The sequence below is a fragment of the Sus scrofa genome, chromosome 2 (genome assembly GCF_000003025.6).
Source record: "Sus scrofa isolate TJ Tabasco breed Duroc chromosome 2, Sscrofa11.1, whole genome shotgun sequence".
NCBI lineage: Eukaryota > Metazoa > Chordata > Mammalia > Artiodactyla > Suidae > Sus > Sus scrofa.
The window spans coordinates 15,066,106-15,085,964 of NC_010444.4; the positions used below are offsets into that span (position 1 = coordinate 15,066,106).

General features: G+C 43.6%; 1 protein-coding gene across 30 annotated transcripts in view; it reads left to right on the forward strand.

The window, feature by feature from the left end:
• The window catches only part of CELF1 (CUGBP Elav-like family member 1), a 94,961-nt gene continuing 75,514 nt past the window's right edge, over positions 413 to 19,859 (forward strand). For 15 of the 30 annotated variants that reach the window (XM_021083082.1, XM_021083078.1, XM_021083076.1 and 12 more), the window contains exon 1: positions 419 to 586. The gene's annotated coding sequence lies outside the window, so the exon portion shown is untranslated. Of the gene's footprint in view, positions 587 to 19,859 lie in introns of all 30 variants that reach the window. The other 15 variants (XM_021083113.1, XM_021083083.1, XM_021083085.1 and 12 more) reach the window with 7 other exon arrangements.

The following is a 19,859-nucleotide window of genomic DNA, read 5'->3' on the forward strand; positions in this document are numbered from 1 at the left end:
GCACCATCCCATTCACTCATCCATTCATTCATCAAATATTTTATTACGCGCATATTCAGTTCCAAGCAGAGGTCCTAGCCCACCAGTTCATCCAGAACTCCTGTGGGTGCGGGGCGCAGAGCCGAGAACTTCAGCTTCTTAAGCCAGGGGTCCTCCCACTCTTCCCAAGAGCAGTGCTGGGAGACAAAGAGACGTGCCCCTGCCGCTCCTAGGGCTGAGGGTTCCGCCCCAGGCCCCGGGGGCTCTGGCGCGGCTGCTTCTCCACTCCCCAGCCCCAGGGGGCGCTGCAGTGCCGGGCGCTCTGCCCGCCCCTGCGCGGTGCTCCGCTCGGATCCGCGCTGCGGGCGGCCCCGCGGTGGTACGTTCCCCCTCGCCGCCCTCCCCCTCCTGCTTGGCCCTCCCCGCCGGTGGTAGGTGCCGGAAGTGCCGCCATTTTGGGGTGTTCTGCTCTGGCGGCAGCGGCAGCGGCGGTGGGACGCGGAGGCTCCCCCGGGACTCGGCCTCAGCAGCGAGGCGGCGGCAGCGGCGGCGGCTGCGAAGGCGCAGGCAGCAGCTGAGGCAGCGGCGGGCTAAGGTGCAGCCGCTGGTGAGTGCGGCGGCCGCGGGATAACGGGCCGCGGGTGGGAGGGAGGGAACGAGGGAGGGAAAGGGGCAGGAGGGAGGCGCCGCGGGGCGGGTCCGGTCCGGGCAGCCGCGGGTCACAGGGCCCTCCGAGCGCGGCCGCTCCTAGTTCGCCGCGTCGTGGAGGCAGGTCTGCGGTCTCCTCGCGTGTGTCGGGGTCCTCCGCTGCCCGGGTTCCGCTGCGCTTGCCCAGCGCGTGCCCCCGTGCCTAGGGAGACCCGCCCTCCTCGTGGCCTTGCTTCTTTCCGCGCCCTTTGCCTGCACTCTCGGGGCCCAGAGGACTCAGTTCTCTGTCTAGGGGTAGTCGTTCCTCCTTTTTCCTGCCGCGGTGCCAGACCCAGGCTGCCTGCCCAGGACACCCCTTCCCTGCTCCTGTCGCCCCACGTGTTCTTGGTGCCTACCGTGGGGGGGTCCCCAGGACCCCTGCCTCTAGAGGGCTGAGCTTCCCCCGTGGTGCCTCGAGAGCCCCTGGTTGCTCGCCCCAGATCTGCTAGGGCCCTGGCTCGCCCTCCCCCCCATGTCAGGTGCTCACCCAGTCATGGCCTAGTAGCGGGGCTGGAATCTCGCACCCAGAAGCGCGGTGAGCTTTTTTCGTTAAGTACTTGGTTTGGATTTAAAGCCGCTGGTGTCTTGTGGTTCTCAAGGCAGGATGTTGTTTGAATTCTCTAGGACTGTTGCATGGGCTCTAAGTAGCTTCTCCTTGGTTTAGTCTTGTCCTCGTAGTTAAGGGATAGGTGGTGAGATTTTGGTCGGAGCCCGTTTTAGCAAAATGGAATCTTTTTCTCGCCAGCGAAGTAAATACTGTACTTTTTATTACTCTCGAGTGAAAAGGCTGTATAACAGTTTCAGATAGCACTGAGTGCTTTATAATGTCTGCAGTGTAAGAGGTTACAAATACCAGAGGAATCCTTTACAGAAACTTCACCGTTAATGAAGGTCTTTTCACTCTCTTTGATTCCCTGCAGTTTGGAGAGGCTTTAATTGCTTTCTTTCACCTTTTCCGCAAATGTTGGGTGGGATCTTTTCCACAAGTGTGACATCTTGTAGAGTGGTATGCAAGTTTCATTTTCTCCTTAAATTTTTGGTGAAGAAGAGTCTTCTCTCAGAATCACCAAGGGTTCGTTCTGTTTTAACATTAATAAGTCTACTTGGAAAATCATCCAGTTATCATAGCATAGTTATATATAACTATGGCTACAGGTCCCTCCTCTACCCCTGTGTTTTGATATTCTTCTAGCTTTACTTTGTGTGGTTTCTGATCTTGAGTTAGTCCTGATTGAAACATTGCTGTTAGTAAAGCAAAGCCGGCGCTTTCAGCTGTTGATTTAACCAGGAAGTTTATGGTTTCCCCAGTGGTTCTTTCCTCTTGACTGTCCACCACCTGTTTCCATTAAGAACGGTTCTCCGCCCAGAGCATAAGCCTCAGCTTCTTTCCAACCATTCATTCTTGTCCAGGGGCTTTCTTCTCAGGTGGTGCCTAGACTTAAAGTCTATTAGCTGGTGGGGTTATTAGAGATAGCCTTTTAAGCTTTTCCAACCCTTTCACTTTTCAGATGAGGAAACTGAGGTTAAGTGACTTACTTGCTCAAGATTAGGTAGCAAGTGCTCTTAGAACAGTTTCCACACAATTTTTTTTTAAACAATGTCATGAGCAGTAATGCATATCTGCCCTTTAAGATGTGGCAGAATAGAAGCAGACCCAGGCTTGAAATTGGAAGGCCTGGGTTGTAATCTTTGCGATGTTACTATCTATACACCCTTGACCAAGCCACTGTTTTGAGCTTCAGTTTATTCTCATCTGCAAAATGGAGGAGAAAGTGTCTGTTTAACATGGTGTCAGTTGAGCTTTAGTGCAGTAATTTGTAAAAGTGTCTGTGGTGTAAGAGGTAGACAGTGAAATTTGAGCCAGAATAATTTATTTTCTAAAGATTTCCATTTTTTTCAGGAGTTCCCGTCGTGGTGCAGTGGTTAATGAATCCGAATAGGAACCATGAGTTTGCGGGTTCAGTCCCTGGCCTCCCTCAGTGGGTTAAGGATCCGGCGTTGCCTTGAGCTGTGGTGTAGGTTGCAGACGTAGCTCGGATCATGCGTTGTTGTGGCTCTGGCGTAGGCCGGCGGCTACAGCTCTGATTCGCCCCCTAGCCTGGGAACCTCCGTATGCCACAGGAGCAGCCCTAGAAAAGACGAAAAGACAAAAAAAAAAGATTTCCATTTTTTTTCTTTTCTTTTTTTGCCTGCGTCTGTGGCATGTGAATGTTCCTAGACTAGGGATGGAACCTGTGCCACAGCAGTGACCGAAGTCACTGTAGTGACGAAGGTGGATCCTTAACCCACTGTGCCACAAGGGAACTCCTAGTTATTTTTCTTACTACAGAATTTACAGATTCATTATACAAAAATACAGATAAGCTGAAAAGGGAGAAACTCACCCTTAGTCCCACCACTCAGAGGTGATTGTTAATATTTGGTCTTTTATCATATCATCCTATAGAAATTTTGTTATTTTACCAAAATAGGCTTATCTTAGTTACAGTTTTATGGTATGTTTTTAAGATTTAATAATAGGTGGTAGGCATGGTTTAACAACATTTTATTTAAAAATTTTTTTTTAAATTTTCTTAAAAATTTTTTTTTCTAGTAATTTAATTTGTTCAAGCTCTAATTTGGATGTGTGTTGGCATTCCAAAGATGTTGGAAATGTCTTCTGTGGCCATGCCCCTAGCCTGTGGCCACACCCATGACCACTCCCATGGCATGTGGAAGTTCCCAGGTCAGGGATAGAACCTTACCACAGAATAACCCAAGCCTCTGCAGTGATAATGCTGGATCCTTAACCTGCTGTACCACAAGGGAACTCCATAATAACTACTTTTTTTTTTTTTTTTTCTTTTTTCCTTTCTTTTTTGGCCGCCCTTTGGCATATGGAGTTCCCAAGCCAGGGATCAGAGCCTGGCTGCAGTTGCTACCCATGCTGGAGCCGAAGCAATGCTGGATCCTTAACCCACTGTGCCGGATGGGGGTCGAACCTGCGTCCCAGTGCTCCCATTTTGATACAGTGGGAGCTCCCTGCAACATCCACATTTTAAATGATGCTCTGTGTTTAATAGCTCCAGCACATGTGAAGTAGGCCACTTGATATCTCAGCACTGGAGTGGAAAAGTCTCTCTGGAACATCTGGGCTGGAAGACAGGAAAGGAAGTGCAGAGACCTAACATTTATTGTATGTATACTGTGTGATTTTTTTTTTTTTTTTTAAATTTGGGCTCTGCTGCTAAATGTAGAATGTGAGTCTTGAATTCCATGCCCCTTACTGTGACTGCCACTGTAGCTTCTTGAACTTAATTTTCCTGTGAGGCCAGACCTAGTAAGGAAGTGGGAGGTGTGGTGGTGGTGGTAGTGGACCTTGGAAAGGGAAAGACAGTTGTCACCTGGAGACCCAAGTAAAGAAGTTGGAGAAAGTAGGAGCATAGACTCCTCCCTGCTCAAGGCTTTGGGTACTTAAAACACATTGCTCTGTTTTCTGTAATCCTGTCACAGTGAGTGATAGGATTTGGTTAAACTCTGTTTCCTCTGCTTTTTTTTTTTTTTTTTTTTTTTTTTTTTTAAACAGCTTTATTTTGGAGTGCCTGTCACGGTGCAGTGGAAACGACTCCAACTAGAACCATGAGGTTGCGGGTTCGATCCCTGGCCTTGCCCAGTGGGTTAAGGATCTGGCATTGCCGTGAGCTGTGGTGTAGGTCACAGATGAGGCTCAGGTCTGGCGTGGCTGTGGCCGTGGCGTAGGCTGGCAGCAACAGCTCCGATTTGACCCCTAGCCTGGGAACCTCCATGTGCCGCAGGTGTGGCCCTCAAAAGACAAAAATAAAAACAGCTTTATTTAGATATAATTCACATGCCATACAACTCAACAGTTTTGTTATATTACATTATTAATTTCAAAAATTGTGGTAAAATATATATAATTAGCGATTTTAGCCTTTTTTTGTATTTTTTAATGTGTTAAAAAACACATAACCTAAAGTTTACCATCTTAATTTTGAGTGTACAGTTTTGGGGCGTTAAGTACATTCTGTTAATGGGAAACAGATCTTAACTTTTTTGTCTTCTAAGTCTGAAACTGTAGACCCATACCCATTAAACAACTCATCTTTTCTTCCTCCCTGCCCCAACCTCTCATAACCACCATTCTGATCATTTCTGCTTCTATGAATTTGACTACTTTTGTTTATCTTAAAGGGGTGGAGTCATACAGTATTTGGCATTTGTGACTGGTTTCTTAACTTACTATGCTATCTTAAAGGTTCCTCCATGTTGTAGCATGTGACAGGATTTCTTTTATTTTTTTTCAAAGTTACTCTTTTTTTTTTCCCTTTCCTTTCCTTTCCTTTTATTTAATTTAATTAATTTATTTATTTTATGGCCTCACCTGCAGCACGTTGAAGTTCCTGGGCCAGGGATTGAATCCAAGCCACATCTGAGACCCAAACCTCTGCACTGGGGTTATTAACCCACTGTGCCACAGTGAGAACTCATCATTTCTTTCCTTTTAAAGGCTGAATAAATTTCTGTTGTTATGCATATACTACATTTTGTTTATCCGTTTATCTGTTGGTGGACACAAGTTGTTTCTACCTTCTGTACATTTTGATTAGTGCTGCTATGAATATGGGTATGCACATTTTGAGACCCTTTCAGTTCTTTTTGATAATACTCAGAAGGGAATTGCTGGATCATATGGTGTTTCTGTTTTTAGTTTTGGGGGGGCGGAATTCCATACTATTTTCCATAATGATTGTACTGTTTTATTTGTTATTTTTTTATGTTTTTAGGGCTGCACCCATGGCATATGGAAGTTCCCAGGCTAGGGGTCGAATCAGAGCTATAGCTGCTGGCCTATGCCACAGCAACAGCCACGTGGCATCCAAGCCGTGTCTGCAGCCTACACCACAGGTCACGGCATTGCTGGATCCCCAACCCACGGAGCAAGGCCAGGGATCGAACATGCGTCCTCATGGATACCAGATGGATTCATTTCCACTTCGCCACAACGGGAACTCCTGATTGTACTGTTTTACAGTCCCACCAGGATTCCATTATCTCCACATCTGCAACAATATTTGTTTTCTCTTTTCTTTTTTAATAGTAGCCATCCTAAGAGGTGTGAGATGATACCTCATTGTGGTTTTGATTTGTATTTCTCTGATTGATGATGTTGAACATCTTTTCATAATGCTTGTTGGCGGCATCCATGGCCATTTGTATATCAGTTTTGCAGAAATGTCTATTCAAGTCCTTTGTCCATTTTTAAATCAGATTTTTTTTGTTGTTTAGTTGTAGTTCTTCATATATTCTGAATATTAACTCCATAAGAGATATATATGATTTCACATACTTTCTTCTATGTCTTTTCACTCTACTGTGTCGTTTGAAACACAGACTTTTTTTTAAGTTTGCTGGAGTCACATTGTCTCTTTTTCCTTTAGTTGTCTGTGCTTTTGGTGTCTTATTCAAGAAATCACTGCCCAGTCAGATGCCATGAAGCTTATCTCCTATTTTTTCTGGAAGTTTTATGATTTTAGATTTAGCTTATTTTAACTATTAAATTTTTTTTTCTTTTTTTGTGGCTGCATCCATGGCATATGGAAGTTTCCTGGGCCAGGGATTGAATCTGAGTTGCAACTGCGACCTGTGCCACAGTTGTGGCAATGCTGGATCCTTTAACCCACTGTACCAGGCTGGGGATTAAACCCATGGTTGTGCACTGATCCAAGCTGCTGCAGTGAGACTCATCCCACTGCACCACAGCGGCAACTCCCTATTTTAACCGTTTTTAAGAGTACAGTCGAGGAGTTCCCATGTGGCTCAGTGGTGACAAACCTGTCCAATATCCATGAGGCTGAGGGTTTGATCCCTGGTCCCACTCATTGGATTAAGGATCCGGCATTGCTGTGAGTTGTAGTGTAGGTCGCAGATGTGGCTTGAATCCTATATTGCTGTGGCTGTGGTGTAGGCTGGCACCTGCAGCTCCAATTCACCCTGTAGCCTGGGAATTTACATATGCCACAGTTTTGGCCTTAAAAAAAAAAAAAATACAATTGAGGAGGAGTTCCCTTGTGGTGTAGCGGGTTAAGGATTGACAATCTAGCGTTGTCACTGCTGTGACTTGGGGTCACTGCTGTGGTGCAGGTTTGACTCCTGGTCTGGGAATTTCCACATGCCTTTCCCGCCCCCCAAAAAAAAGGAAAAGTAAAATTTAGTGACATTAAGTACATTCACCATGTTGTGCAATAATCACCACTATCTATTTCCCAAATGTTTACTTCACCCCAAATACAAACTCTATAACCATTAAATAATAACTAGTCATTCCTTGCTGCTACTAGCATCTGGTAATCTGTAGCCTGCTGTCTGTCCCTGTAAATTCACCTAGATATTTCATATAATTGGAATCATACAATATTTGTCCTTTTGTGTCTGATTTATTTCACTTAACACAGTGTTTTCAAGGTTCGTTCATGTGTAGCATGTATCAGGACTTCTTTTCCATTTGTGGTTGAATTCCTTTGCTTACTGAGGTCAAAAATGATGTTTCTTTCATGTTGGTCATGTACCCTCTTGGCGCTCCATAAAGGCTCTTGAATTGCTTGGAATTCATGTTCTTCATATTGTGAATTGCACATTACAGTGGGATGTCCAGTGCCATGCTCAAATCTCTGGAAAATTCAAACATATCAGTGTGTTTAAAAGTATATAACAGTAACCCAGATCACAGTTAACAGCATCATTCCTAATTCCTGTTCTAATCATAATTTCCAGTCATTTTCAAAATATGGTTTATGTGTAGAAAAAGTATCAAATGAAGAGAAAGAATAGGCAAGTTTCTACTTTGCTGTATAGCTATGATATATGAGTGGTTTTTGTTAGAGGGTTAGATTAATATCCAGGTATTCCATATTGTATAGGGATAAGCTTATAAACCTGACATTTAATGGCCTACTTAAAGTTAATAATGAATACTTTGAGAGTAAGAGCATTTTGAAGATTATCATAAGCCTCCGAGTTTGTTTCAGTATATACAGAGATATTCAGAATATTCTCATGCATGAAAAGCTTTCTTTTCTTTTTTTCCTTTTTTTCTTTTTTTTTTGTCTTTTTATGGCTGCACCCGCAGCATATGGGAAGTTCCCAGGCTAGGGGTCAAATCGGAGCTGTAGCTGCTGGCCTACACCACAGCCACAGCAATGCCAGATGTCAGCTGCCTCTGTGACCTGCACCACAATTCATGGCAGCACTGGATCCTTAACCCACTGAGCGAGGCCAGGGATCGAACCAGCAACTTCATGGATACTAGTCACAATGGGAACTCCAAGGCTTTCTTCTTTTTTTTTTTACCCCCCAAGGCTTTCTTAAGGTGAGCTTTTACTTAATTTTTTAGAAGTTCATAACTGATTTTGAGCAGCTTGATTGCCTACTTTTCCTCTCTTTGCTTTTTGGACCCAACCTCTAACTCTGTTTTCCTCCTCTACAGTAATAAAGGAAGTTTAGTATGAATCCTTGGGACAGTGGATGAACTGAAAGAAAGTTTTATTCAGTTAACCCTATTGTCCTAAAGAGGTATTACAGCCCTCACAGTATTTAAGACATGGGGTTTTATTTTAGTTAATTAATTAATTAATTTATTGCTTTTTAGGGCCATTCCCTTGGCATATGGAGGTTCCCAGGCTAGGGGTCCAATCGGAGCTACAGCTGCTGGCCTACACCACAGCAGCAGCAACTCAGGATCCAAGTCGCATCTGCAACCTACCCCACAGCTCATGGCAATGCCAGATCCTTAACCCACTGAGCGAGGCCAGGGATGAAACCCACAACCTCATGGTTCCTGGTCGGATTTGTTTCTGATGCACCACAACAGGAACTCCCAAGACTGACTGACTGACTGACTTTCTTTCTTTCTTTCTTTTCCTTCCTTTCTCTCTCTTTCTCTCTCTCTCTCTCTCTCTCTCTCTCTCTCTCTCTCTCTCTCTCTTTCTCTCTTTCTCTCTCTCTCTCTAGGGCCGCTCCCGCAGCATATGGAGGTTCCCAGGCTAGGGGTCGAATCAGAGCTGTAGCCGCCGGCCTACACCAGAGCCACAGCAATGCAGGATCCAAGCCGTGTCTGCAACCCACACCACAGCTCACGGCAATGCCAGATCCCTAACCCACTGAGCAAGGCCAGGGACTGAACCCGAAACCTCGTGGTTCTTAGTTGAATTCGTTAACCACTGCGCCACGACGGGAACTCTGACATTTTTTTTTAATATGATGACTTTTTTGCTTTTTAGGGCCGCATCTGTGGCATATAGAAGTCCCCTGGCTAGGGGTTGAGTTGGACCTACAGCTGCTGGCCCATGCCACAGCCACAGCAACTCGGGATCTGAGCCTCGTTTGAGGTCTTCATCACAGCTCACAGTAATGCTGTATCTTTAACCCACTGAGCAAGGCGAGGGATCGAACTCAAATCTACATGGCTGCTAGTTGGGTTCATTACCACTGAGCCACAACAGGAACTCCTAAATAAGAAAAATTTTATTTATTTATTTATTTATTTATTTTTTGTCTTTTTGCCATTTCTTGGGCCGCTCCCGCGGCACATGGAGGTTCCCAGGCTAGGGGTTGAATCGGAGCTGTAGCCGCCGGCCTACACCAGAGCCACAGCAACGCGGAATCCGAGCCGAGTCTGCGACCTACACCACAGCTCACGGCAACGCCGGATCTTTAACCCACTGAGCAAGAGCAGGGATCGAACCCGCAACCCCATGGTTCCTAGTCGGATTCGTTAACCACTGGGCCACCACGGGAACTCTTAAATAAGAAAATTTTGAACAAAACCTAAAGAATTGGCCTTCCCATAATTGAGAGTTGAATCTTGCAAATTACATATATTTGGCTGCATCTGAGGCATGTAGAAGTTCCTGGGCCATGGATTGAACCTATGCCACAGCGGCGACTTGAGCCACAGCAGTGACGATGCCAGATCTTTAACCTGCTGAGCCACAGGGAAACTCTCGATGTTTGAGAGTTTGAGTTCTTAAAATTGGTTTGGGAGTTCCCTTCATGGCTCAGTGGTTAACATACCTGACTAGTTTCCATGAGACACAGGTTCAATCCCTGGCCTTGCTCAGTGGGTTAAGGATCCGATATTGCCATGAGCTGTGGTGTAGGCTGCAGACATGGCTTGGATCTGGCATTGCTGTGGTTGTGCTGTAGGCTGGCAGCTGTAGCTGTGATTTGACCCCTAGCCTGGGAATCTCCATATGCCCTGGGTGTGGCCCTAAAAAGACAAAAAAAAAAAAAAAAAATGGTTTGAAATCTGTGGTTTGAAAGAATGTTGTGACTTGAATGGTATTTATAAACATAGCCTGGGAAGGATAGGTTTGACTGTTCCAGCTATTGAGCTTAAAAATTGGTAATACCACTGTGTGATCTTAACATTTCTGGGTCTGTTATTTTCTTTCATCTTTTTTTTTGTTTTGTTTTCCTTTTAGGGCCGCACCCAAAGCATGTGGAGGTTCCCAGGCTAGGGGTCGAATTGGAGCTGTAGCCACTGGCCTACGCCACAGCCACAGCAACGCCAGATCTGAGCTGTGTCTGCGACCTACACCAAAGCGCACGGCAATGCCGGATCCTTAACCCACTTAGTGAGGTCAGGGATCCAACCTTCGACCTCATAGATGCTAGTCAGATTCATTTCTGCTGAGCCATGACGGGAAATCCTATATTTTATATTTAAAATGGAGGTAACCAACTTGAAATGGTAATGTCAGAATTAATTGAGATAAGCTAGGCACTGAATAGTGCCTGGTACAGTATTGATAATACTGTTTCTTTCCTTTTTTCTTCGGTAAAAATGAGCCTACAACGTATCTCATAGATAGGTCAGTAGTGCAGTTCACCTAAATAAAAGAGGCTGAGTTCCCGTCGTGGCGCAGTGGTTAACGAATCCGACTAGGAACCATGAGGTTGCGGGTTCGGTCCCTGCCCTTGCTCAGTGAGTTACCGATCCGGCGTTGCCGTGAGCTGTGGTGTAGGTCGCAGACGTGGCTCGGATCCCGCGTTGCTGTGGCTCTGGTGTAGGCTGGTGGCTACGGCTCCGATTCAACCCCTAGCCTGGGAAACTCCATATGCCGCGGGAGCGGCCCAAGAAATAGCAACAACAACAACAACAACAACAAAGACAAAAAGACAAAAAAATAAAATAAATAAATAAATAAAAGAGGCTGGTAAAATGACTGGCAGTGTCATATATAGATGGGCAGCAGCTTCTGTCCGTGTTCCTTTCCTTTCCCCTTTTAGGTGTGTTTTGTATTTACCTTTGTCTGTTGTGGCTTAGGGATGAGATTGTTTCCTAAAGTCCATTTGGTGCCTCTGAAATGTTTTGCTCTGAAGGGCCTCCTTCCTCATAGAATCTTTTAGCTCATGGTTTCTGTGGAATCTAGGTAATGTGATTTCTTAGATTTCATTTTCACTGTCTATACTTTACACGGGAGTCTGTTGATAGGGAGTCTTCAGTGTTCACAGAAAACTGAAAAATGCAGATGGGTGTATTATTAGATTAGCTGTAGGGTCACCTCAGTCTCTTCCTAATTATAAATTACTAATTTTAGGCTTGGAGAGAGGATGGGTTCTAATATTTAGGGGTGTAATGTAGATGAAAGAGCAGTCAGTTTTAGCTATTTGCTTTTTAAATTATATTGTGTCAAGAATCCTTATCTGGGCTTTGTAATTTGCTGAGACAGTTTTCTGTTTTTGGCCATGCTTGTGACATATGGAAGTTCCTGGACCAGGGATAGAACCCGTGTCACAGTAGTGACAACCGTGAATCTTTAACCCACTGTGCTGTGGAAGAATTCCTGAAGACAGTTTTCTTATGAATTCATTGCAGCTGTAACTTGTCCTTGTCATGAAATTGGCCGTTAGAATCTCCTTAATGTACTGATTCTCTTACAGGATTAATCAGCCGAACTGTTTCATAGTTATTTTTTTAAATCTCTCTTATCCTATGGAGGCTATGAGCATGTATTTTTAACTTCTTTGGTTTCCAGACCTGTAAAAATTTTCAGGAATGTTTTAGAAGTTCCCGTTGTGGCTCAGCAGTAATGAATCCGACTAGTGTCCATGAGGATTCGGGTTTGATCCCTGGCTTCGATCAGTGGGTTGAAGATCCAGTGTTGCCATGAGCTGTGGTGTAGGTCGCAGATGCAGCTCGGATCTGGTGTTGCTGTGGTTGTGGTGTAGGCCAGTGGCTACAACTCCAGTTCGACCCCTAGCTTGGGAACTTCCATATACTGTGGGTGTGGTTCTAAAAAAAGCCCAAGGGAAAAAAAAAAGGGTTTCTATCCATCGTAAACTCCGTATTAACTTAGCATATCCTTTCTGCTAAGGAAATCTTTAATTTTTCTAAAAACATTATCTCACAGGCTAGAAGGAAAGATAAATACCAGAATTTTTTTGGATCTTGGGACATGAGTGATTTTTTTTTCTTCATACTTACCATACTTCCTATTTCATACTTACCGTTATTTTAAGATTTTTACACAGAGAGCATAAATTTCATTAAACGTTTTTATGAAAATTACATTAAATCCACATTAAAATTAGACTGTTTTCAAGAGATGACACTTAGGGGAGTATAAAATATATTACACATATTAAATGATTTAAAGCATTTTAACTCTTAGAGCTTTGTGAAGTTCTGACCTTTTTCTCCATTGTGCAAGTAATGGACTCACTTTCAGAACAGCCTTTGAATTGTAACGTTTTGATTTTTCTTTTCCTCCACTGAGAAAATATGGCAGCAAATATGAGGACGAATGGTGAGTTCTGTTTTAGAGGCTGCAGTGAGATCTGACATCTCACCAACTGATTTTAATTAATTAATGCCACTTTGGAGATGTGTTCATAGATGTGGAGTGTTACTTTAGGAAGAACTGTTCACTAACTTTCTGATCTCCAGGGCTATGTTCAGCTTTGACAAAATGGAGTTACACACCATTTTTTCCTGTGTTGAAACTCCATTGAAATTTTATTTCCAAGTTGGGAAATGTGTTTAGTTTGGAGATTATACAAAATGAAGTTTTGTTCTAAAGCTGTTGAATTTTATAGTGTTATACTTTTTTTCTTTTTCTTTTGGCTGCAGTGTCAATGCTGGATCCTTAACCACTAGGCCGCCAGGGAACTCTTATAGTGTTACACTTTTAATTTTGATAGGTTGGTAGTTTTCATTTATATAATAACACTGTTACTCTTCAGCAAAGTAATTGTTAAATTAGAAACTGCCTTCACTTTCCCATTGTTCTTTTGCCTTTGTGTTTCCTGTGATGTTGAAGCAAACCCTTGCTTCAATCTGTGGGAATGTGTGATATTTTGGTGATAATGTGGGGTACTGTGAGTAGACTGTCTTTTTTAACCCAATATTGTTTGGACATCTGTTAAGTTTTTGCTGATTTCTGTTTTGTACAGATAATTTACTGTAGGCTTTTCCCAGTTTCTTTGTGCTTATAGCTTTTTGAGTGTGGGAATCATTTTTCTGCTCCAATCCCCTCCCTGCACACTTAGGATTACGTAGCTTAGCTGGTGTCTTTTTCTCTCTTGCATGAATTGTCTGTATGATGCTGCTAACTTAACCAGGCTAGGTTGGGTGGGATATTACCAGTGAGAAACACCTGTGCGGTCCTATTGGCTGCCTGCCTGACTCTGAATGCTGTTGTCTGAGCAGGAGTCTTAGGAGGTCCATGGAGTGAAAAGGAAGTCAGGGTGGTGGTGATATGCACCTTGAAACTGTAACTGACATTCATCAGCTAGCTGGTTATTACTGTGCATTGAAACAATACTGATTTGTGGTCACATACTAGTTTTAAAACTTAGAGGAGGCTTTCAACAAGGATATTTCACTGGAAGATGTTTGTGTGGTAAAAGACCATTTATTCCTTATGCCCGTAATTCTTAGATGGCCAGAGGAAGAGGAGCGGGAATCACATTTTGTGTTCTTCAGCCTTTCCCTGCTCATGGTTCAATTTCTATTTGTCATTTAGTGCACAGCTCATCTTTGTCATGAAGCTTTTCCTGTATATTCATTCTAATACTGTATCATAGAATATTAGTATTAACATACTTTTTTTCATTTCAGTGAGATTTTAAATTTCTTGAGGATGGAGACTGACTCATTGCTTATTTAGTGTATTACATATCTTTTGAAGAGTCAGGCATCCCAGCTATATTCTGTGAGCTGTTTGTGGTGGTTTATTGGACACTGGCTGGGCACTTAACCCAAGGTGGGCAAATCAGCTTCTTCTGGGAATTTGAGGTTGGAACTGAGATTCAGGTCATTAGGGAACAAATATCACCTGAATTTAGAGAATTTGAAACATTTAAACTGGAGTGCAGCCAAGTTCAAGCTCATATATGTGGAAGCAGTGAAGGCCAATCTACAGGGAGGGAGAATTAAGTAGAATTATTCAGAAAAAAAGCACTGAGGAGAAGTGTAGCTCTGGAGAGAGAGTCAGACAACAAACACATGCAGAATAGAAGCCTGGGTGCAAAAGGGCTTTGTAGGTGGCTCTGTAGTACTCTGTTGCCTTTGGGTTTTGTAAGATAATCCAGTGTGTTACCAATTAATGATTTTTTTTTCTTTGCTTAAGGTATTTTGGAGAAAGTCTTTCTTAATTAATTACAATTATAAGAGCTTTTTTTTTTTTTTTTTGCTTTTTAGGGCCACACCCGCAGCATATGGAGGTTCCCAAGCTAGGGGCTGAATCAGAACTACAGTTGCCAGCCTACACCACAGCTCATGGCAACGCCAGATCCTTAACCCACTGATTAAGGCCAGGGATTGAACCCTCAACCTCATGGTTCCTAGTCGGATTCGTTTCCACTGTGCCACAGTGGCAACTCCAGAGGAGCTTTGAATAAGATGTTTAGTGCAGAGCTCTGCCTGGCATTTCTTTTCTTTCTTTTTTTTTTTTTTTGTCTTTTGTCGTTGTTGTTGTTGTTGCTATTGCTATTTCTTGGGCCGCTCCCGCGGCATATGGAGGTTCCCAGGCTAGGGGTTGAATCGGAGCTGTAGCCACCGGCCTACGCCAGAGCCACAGCAACGCGGGATCCGAGCCGCGGCTGCAACCTACACCACAGCTCACAGCAACGCCGGATCGTTAACCCACTGAGCAAGGGCAGGGACCGAACCCGCAACCTCATGGTTCCTAGTCGGATTCGTTAACCACTGCGCCATGACGGGAACTCCGCATTTCTTAAATTCATTTGAATTTTAGAACAGTCACGCCTAGGATCATGACTCTTAGGAAGATTGCCCTTTTCCCCCCAACAGACTCCCCACCTCCAGGCTTAGGCTGCTTGGGGTCTTGGCTTCCATCTGTATTGTAGACATTCATCTGTGTTGTCCCTTTTAGTGTGCAGATTGCTTCTCTCTGGTGCTTTACCAGCTCAAGATTGAGGGTTTTATTTGTTAAACAAGTTTCTAATGATTATTGTTTGCAACTAGTTGTTTTTAGGCATGTAAGACTTATCAGTATTTTAAAATAATACTGCTATTTCAGATAGGAAATGTAAAGTGAGCCATCATTTTATTTCTTTTTTTTCTTTTTTGCTATTTCTTGGGCCGCTCCCGCGGCATATGGAGGTTCCCAGGCTAGGGGTCGAATCGGAGCTGCAGCCACCAGCCTACGCCAGAGCCACAGCAACGCGGGATCCGAGCCGCGTCTGCAACGTTGCTATACCACAGCTCGAGGCAACGCCGGATCGTTAACCCACTGAGCAAGGGCAGGGACCGAACCCGCAACCTCATGGTTCCTAGTCGGATTCGTTAACCACTGTGCCATGGTGGGAACTCCAGTGAGCCATTATTTTAAAAAGAGCCTTTTGTAAGGCATGTGGATTAGGTGCTTTCTTCATTTCTAGTTAACACATTTGGTTGTTTCTTAAAAAAACATTGATGGACTTGAGTGGCACACAATAATGTGCGTTGAATGGCAGTTGAGACTTTAAACAAAGGGTAATGGTGAGTGGCTGTGTGCCCAGTTGATGGAGTCTGTCTGGTCTCGGCTCAGTTAGTAACTTCATGAATGATCTGTAATAGGAGCATCACAGTGGTGTTTTTCTCTTTGAGAAATGTTAATGAGGGAAAGAGGGAAGCTCTGAGAAAGAAGCCAGTTTAATGTTTCTAATTTGATTTTTTTTCCTTCCTGTGATCATTTGGTTTCTGTTAAGTTCAAAGACTTTTTTCCAGAGAAATGTAAAATTTCCCTGTAATACTATAGCAGGAATTAAAGAGACGAAAGCCAGCTTTGATCTTTGAATTTGTGTACTACCAAGAAGGAGTAGATTTGCAGGATAGAAAAACCTGGAAGTCGTTATTTGACACTGGAGGCCAAATTGTTGAGAATATGAACCTGAACAGTGTTTTGCCTTCAGACACTATAGTGTGTGTATGGTATTGAACCAAATGATAGTGCAGAGGAAGTTTTCCATTTTTACAGTCCGTAGTATTTACTGGTCTGGGGCCTTTGCACAAAGTAGATACTTGATAAATATTTGTTGAATACTGCATGTCTGGTTGAATGGCACTTAATTTTATGTTTTGAGACAGTTCAGTACTGAGGACTAGTAAGAGGAAGGAAACTTTTAAAATTGAAATTTTATGCATCTGTGTCTTCAAATTGTCTTTTGAAAATAATCAGTACTTTAAAGCTTCAAGGGGTTTTCTGGAAAAAAAAAAGTTAGTAGCTTTCCATTGAAAGACATTAAGTTGGTTAAGATTTGTGCTATAAAAGCCTTTGTGTATCTTAAAACCTCATACTGGAGTTCCCGTCATGGTGCAGTGGTTAACGAATCCGACTAGGCACCATGAGGTTGCGGGTTCGGTCCCTGGCCTTGCTCAGTGGGTTAATGATCTGGCGCTGCCTCGAGCTGTGGTGTAGGTCGCAGACACGGCTCGGATCCCGTGTTGCTGTGGCTCTGGCGTAGGCTGGCGGCTACAGCTCCGATTCGACCCCTAGCCTGGGAACCTCCATATGCCGCGAGATCGGCCCAAAGAAATAGCAAAAAGACAAAAAAAAACAAAAAAAAACCTCATACTGTATGTTGCCTGTACAAAACAGAAGGCTCCTAGAAACCCTGATTCTGGCTCTGTTTTTTGTAGTTCTAGAAAATAAGAAAAGGAGAATCTGATACTGCTGGCAGTCAATGCTCTCTTGCTTTTCTGGGCCAAGACATGCGCTTAAAAATAAAGTCAAGGAATTATAAACCAGTAGTAAAAACAAATAAAGCACCTAAGTATTTGTCTCTTCTCATGTCCTGTGGCCTGAGTCTCTTTTTGTCTGTAGACTGTCTGATAGTAAACTAATGTGACAAAACTGTACTCTGGGCTTGTCCTTTGCACTTCCTCTTTTCAGTTTATGGGAAATAATTATGGAAAGATGCCGTGTTTATTGTATATTTATTTTTATCACGTCATTTTTTTGTTTAATAGCCTCTGAATACATTTACAAATCTAATTTAAGAAAAGCTTGTGGAGTTGGCCATTGTGGCGCAGCAGAAATAAATCCAACTAGGAACCATAAGTTGCTGGTTCGATCCCTGGCCTTGAGCTCAGTGGGTTGAGGATCTGGCATTGCCATGAGCTGTGGCGCGGGTTGCAGGCATGGCTTGGACCTGGCGTTGCTGTGGCTGTGGTATAGGCTGGCAGCTATAGCTCCGATTGGACCCCTAGCCTGGGAACCTCCATATGCCTTGGGTGTGGCCCTAAAAAGCAAAGTAAATAAATAATTAATTTAAAAAGCTTGTAAACTTTTTTTATTTTATAATGATTTTTATTTTTTCCATTATAGATAGCTTACAGTGTTCTGTCAATTTTCTGCTGTACAACAAGGTGACCTGACCCAGTTACACATACATGTATACATTCTTTTTTCTCACATTATCATGCTCCATCATAAGTGACTAGATATAGTTCCCAGTGCTATACAGCAGGATCTCATTGCTTATCCATTCCAAAGGCAATAGTTTTCATCTGTTAACTCCAAATTACCAATCCATCCCACTCCTTCCCTCTCGGCAACCACAAGTCTGTTCTCCATGTCCATGAGTTTCTTTTCTGTGGAAAGGTTCATTTGTGCCATATATTAGATTCCAGATGTAAGTAATATATGGTATTTGTATATGGTATTTGTCTTTCTCTTTCTGACTTATTTCACTCACGATGAGAGTCTCTAGTTCCATCCATGTTGCTGAAAATGGCATTATTTTGTTCTTTTTATGGCTGAGTAGTATTCCATTGTATATATATACCACATCTTTTTAATCCAATCATCTGTTGATGGACATTTAGGTTGTTTCCATGTCTTGACTATTGTGAATAATGCTGCAGTGAACACAGGGGTTCACGTGTCTTTTTCAAGGAAATTTTGTCCGGATATATGCCCAAGAGTGGGATTGCTGGGTCATATGTTCTATATTTAGTTTTCTGAGGTACCTCCATACTGTTTTCCATATTGGTTGTACCAATGTACATTCCCACCAACAGTGCAGGAGGGCTTTTTCCTCTACACCTTCCCAGCATTTGTTACTTGTTGACTTGTTCATGATGGCCATTCTGACAGGTGTGAGGTGGTACCTCATAGTAGTTTTGATTTATATTTCTCTAGTAGTCATTGATGTTGAGCATTTTTTCATGTGCTTATTGACCATCTGTATATCTTCTTTGGAGAGATGTCTATTCAGGTCTTTTGCCCATTTTCCTCTGGGTTGTTGGCTATTTTGCTGTTGAGTTGTATAAGTTGTTATATATTTTAGAGATCAAGCCCTTGTCATTGCATCATTTGACACTGTTTTCTCCCATTCTGTAAGTTGTCTTTTTGTTTTTTTTTATGGTTTCCTTTGCTGTGCGAAAGCTTATCAGTTTGATAGGGTCCCATTGGTTTATTTTACTTTTATTTCTGTTGCTTTGAGAGACTGACCTGAGAAAACATTTGTAAGCTTGTGTAAACTTTTTTTTTTTTTTTTTGTCTTTTTGCTATTTCTTTGGGCCACTCTCGTGGCATATGGAGGTTCCCAGGCTAGGGGTCTAATCGGAGCTGTAGCCACTGGCCTACGCCAGAGCCACAGCAACGCAGGATCCGAGCCACGTCTGCAACCTACACCACAGCTCACAGCAACACCGGATCGTTAACCCACTGAGCAAGGGCAGGGACCGAACCCGCAACCTCATGGTTCCTAGTCGGATTCGTTAACCACTGTGCCACGACGGGAACTCCTGTGTAAACTTCTTTACTGAACTAATTTGGGTTATAGATTGTGGTGACAGGATTGGGAAACTACTTAAAAATAACCTTTTGGGGACTTCCCATCATGGCGCAGCAGAAACGAATCCAACTACGAACTATGAGGTTGCATGAGGTTGTGGGTTGGATCCCTGGCCCCACTCAGTGGATGAGGATCTGGCATTGCCGTGAACAGTGCTTTAAGTTGCAGATGTGGCTCGGATCCCACGTTGCTCTTGCTATGGTGTAGGATCAGAGCTGCAGCTCCGATTCAACCCCTAGCCCGGGAAACACCATATGCCTAGGGTGCAGCCCTAAAAAGACAAAAAGTAATGATAATAATACTGCTGCAGGCAAGCTTAGGTGAGTTAATATATTAAAAACCAGATGCAGGAGTTCTTTTGTGGTACAGTGGGTTGGAAATATGATGTTATTGCCTGTGGCAGCTAGGGTTGCTGTAGCACAGGTTTGATCCCTGGCCCAGGAGCTTCCTTCCATGTGCTGCTACAGGCACAGCCAAACACGAAAAACAACCAAATACAATATTTTTTTTTTTTTTTTTTTTTTTTTGTCTTTTTGCTATTTCTTGGGCCGCTCCCTCGGCATATGGAGGTTCCCAGGCTAGGGTTCGAATCGGAGCTGTAGCCGCCGGCCTACGCCAGAGCCACAGCAACGCGGGATCCGAGCCACGTCTGCAACCTACACCACAGCTCACGGCAACGCCGGATCGTTAACCCACTGAGCAAGGACAGGGACCGAACCCACAACCTCATGGTTCCTAGTCGGATTCGTTAGCCACTGCGCCACGAAGGGAACTCCCAAATACAATATTTCTATGGAATATGCTGATGCCTGTTCTTACCTTTAGCTGACGGTGTGTCTTGTCTCCTAAATCCGTTTTTTTCTCTTCAGATTTTTTTGTGATTTCTC